This window comes from Limulus polyphemus, unplaced genomic scaffold (genome assembly GCF_000517525.1).
Source record: "Limulus polyphemus unplaced genomic scaffold, Limulus_polyphemus-2.1.2 Scaffold2648, whole genome shotgun sequence".
Taxonomy (NCBI): Eukaryota; Metazoa; Arthropoda; class Merostomata; order Xiphosura; family Limulidae; genus Limulus; species Limulus polyphemus.
This window is the reverse complement of record NW_013668258.1, coordinates 52,840-56,874: the sequence shown is the minus strand read 5'-3', so window position 1 is coordinate 56,874 and position 4,035 is coordinate 52,840.

Here is a 4,035-nt window from a genome sequence, read left to right as displayed (position 1 = left end):
TGTGACAGTAGGCAATACTTTTATTTTGTACATCATTTGAATCCATTGAACTCTGCAGGAGTTCTACATTTACTTACATTTTCTGTGTACAGTGCATTATGCACTTTTTCATAAAAAACCAGCACCCATGTATTCCATCTGGAGCTGACCATAAGTCCTATCATGGTGGTATCTCAGTGTTCAAGGGTCAGCAGTTCACTTTTACCCTTGACACAATAGTTTGTAACTGTGGTTATACATCACTGCATTGCATATGTAAATTGTTGTTATAAAGTGTGAAAACCCTCTTTTATCAGAATATTGTGCATCATTATAGAACAATATGTAAGCTATATGATTTTATAGTGTCCATAATATTTTTTGAGCTGTCAGTATGTGACATTATATGTGCAAAAAAGAAAATTAGTTGCTGGGGCATGCAGGAAAATAACATTAAAACCACTGATCCATACCTTAAAGGCTATGATGATGTGAAATATTTTCATACAATAGTGCTGAACATTTGTTGGATCACAGTAAAATGCAATATTAAGTACTTTAATGTTTCCTACCATACACAAAATGTTTGTATATTAGCAGTTCAAATATACTTTTTTATTAAATAAAACATTAGTTAACAAACTGTAGTTTCAGAAATGAAAAATATTTGTGTAAAAGTGAATTATTTAGTCTGTCATCTTATGCTGTTGGAGTATGTTTAATATATTTCAATGGCTCAGTAGTAAGCATGAGAGCTTATAACACTAAATATCTGGTTTTTATTCCTAAGGTTGGCAGAGTCAGATAGCCTGTTATGTAGTTTTGTGCTTAACAACAAATAAAAAGTCTTAGCTTATTTCTAAAACTTTGAATACGGTTAGGTCTCAGTGAAATCTCTGCTAAATATTAAATAAAATAATAAAACTTGCACAATCATCTATTTGTAAAAATTAAAAATATATAAGTTAGAAGAAACTTAAAACTCTACGTATTTTGGTGGAAATCATTCCTGAAGATGGTGGGATTATTTGTAAAAATTAAAAATATATAAGTTAGAAGAAACTTAAAACTCTACATATTTTGGTGGAAATCATTCCTGAAGATGGTGGGATTATTTCCACTAAAACATGTAGAGTTTTAAGTTTCTTTTATCTTATATATTCTTAATTTTTACAAATAAATGAATGTGCAAGTAAAAAACGTTGATTTTCGTTTTATTATTTTATTTAACATTTTTGCATAAGAACTGTCTGTTTTAACTCTACTAAATATTTCCAATTCAAAAATAGTATGATGGTTGCAATTTTAACAATTTAATATTAATAGATGAAACACTGTGGATATTGGATAATGCCATAAATGTTATTTAGTATTTGTATTTTCTGAATTTATAATTTCAAGTTGATGAGTAATTATTATTTTAAAAAAATTCTTGTAATGTAGACCAAACTACAGGAAACTATTCTTAGTTATGAGGAACAAGAAGAAGATTTTGGTAGATTAGAAGACCTTCTAAAATGTTTAGATAATGAAATCATTGACATAAAACAGGTAAGGCCCTGAGAATTAAAATACTTAAATAAGTACCATAGAATTGAAAGATACAATATTTTTTTATTTTATAATTTTTTGAGAGATCTTACAAATAATTGTTAAATTGATAATGAAAGAATGGAATTAAAATTTTCAAACCCAATTTTTTTGTTATACACATAAATCTGAAATTATACTATAGTTCTAATTTGGAACAAAATGGTTACAGTTAACATTAGAATTTAGTTTTTAGCTGGCCAATTTTTTTTTTAACCAGTAGAATATATAACTGTATTTATTGAAAAAAATTGCTACATTTCAAATGCTGCAACTGAATAGTTATTACCTGAAATAACATCATAACAGGGGGTGAAATTCTCAAAAAAAATCTAGATGCTCAGCTGGGTGAAGGGGATATGTTTTTGAAGAAGAAAAAATCTATATGTAAACATAAAAAAATGACAAAGCAGCTCAGATAAGTCCTGGTACAAGTACTGCCTTAAAAAATAAGTTCCAGTACTCAGTACCGGCAGAATTTCACCCCTGCATCATAATAAATATATTAACAGTTTGCCATTTTACCTTAAACCATATTCTTCATTTCAAAATTTTTAGAATATATACTGTTTTATCACGTATACAAAGCCACAATAAATGTAATAATAAAGGATTGTGATTATTTGAAATCAGTACTGTGGATTTAGCTCCTTAAGGTTTGATAAACTATTAATTTGCAGTTTTAAGTTTAGTATAGTGGTTGTATGGAGAAATTTATATAGATTTTATATTTTTGAGAGTAGAAACACTTAATGTAAGATGTGTCTTTCAAGTAATATATTAAATTAGAATCTAATGTTGACAAAACTTTTGATAGAGCAATAATATGGATGCCTAAGTATAAGGAATGTTATTGTATAAATGTAAATACATTGTTAATTAGTGTGAAGGAATTCAAAATATATCATACTAAAGAATAGTTTCTTGAAAAAGCCTATGTATTTTGTGGGGCCTTATTGCAGTGCAATGAAGACTGGGCAACTAAAAAGTATGTAAAGTGATCTGTCCTCTCTCCAGAGTGTAAACTTAGTGGCTAATTTTATGATATATTGGAATGATTATTAGACATTAATTTAAATCTGCAACTTGTAGTATTTTTATGTTTCTCAGTGGTTTCGATTTAATGTAGAAAACATAGGTAATTCTTTTGTTTTGAAAGTAGATATTATTTTGAGAGTTAACATGTACTGGAATACTTATAGTAACATATGTGGGGAATAAGCTAGATTAATTTGATGTAATACAAAACTGATACTAAGAAAGCAAGTAGGGTCAAAAATTTGGTAACTTGTGAAATTAACCAATAACCTGTGCACTTTCAGAAGACAGAAGATGGTGTATATTTAGAATGAGTCAGAAGCATAGAATGTAAGCAAGATGATCAACAGTGGTGTTATAGGTATTTGTGTTTAACTAAGCTTTTTGTGGAAATTTTGTAAGTGTGACCGGCATGGAGTATGAGAAACATACTAATTAGTAAGGGGATGAGAATTAGAGAAATTATTTAAAAAAGAAAATCCTAACCATAATGTGTGAAACTAAGATGGATTACATATAAAGAGTAAATATGAATAGATATTAGAAAGCTATTTTTAATTGGAATGAATAAATAAATAAGTAAATAATTTCAAAAAACAATAAAATGTGATAAAAAGTTAATGAAAATAGTTTAAAGGTAAGTAATAAATGGATCAGAAATAAAAAGTAATAGACATCTCCTATGTGGAAATGAACAAAATGAATGGAAACTAAAGACTCAGATTTCTGTTAAATGGGACTAAAGGTTCATAGTACTACATCATGCAAGCTTTAAGTTCTACCTATCCCATCTTCTAGCAACAATGAAATTCAATTAGTTTCAAAAGTAAAGATGAAACTGTTTGATTAACATTCAATTTTGGATGTATTTTGTGAATCCACAAGCTTTATTTAGTTATGAGTGTTTTTTTATTTATTGCATTTCCTAAGATGCTGAACTAGTTGGTCACAGGTATAAAGTCACAGTCTTGTAAACAGTGGCAAAAAATGGCTGATTGATTGTATGGATTATTTTGTGCATGCTTTTTAATTCATTAACTAAAACAATGAACTGTAGGTCCCACATAGCCATGGTTACACCTTGGATGTCATCAATAAATTTACATCTTTACTTTAGATCTAAAGGTTATAGATTAATGCATAATCAGAAAGTATTCAAAGTGTTAGTCTTTTGTTACTCTTCTTTCACTTTGTTTTACTTATTTCAGTAATAAATCTGTGTTTAATTCCTAAAAGAATCATGTCTTTGATTGAATAATTGTGTGTGTTGAAATGTTAGGCAACAGGAATATCTTTTTGTTTAATTTTTTGTATTGATAGAAGATTTGTTTTCCAATGGAAAGTTCATATTTATGTTTGGTTTCTGAAGTTGTATGCATCTTTATGTAAATTAGTTTTACATAATACTGTTACGTCTCCGTTTGTTAA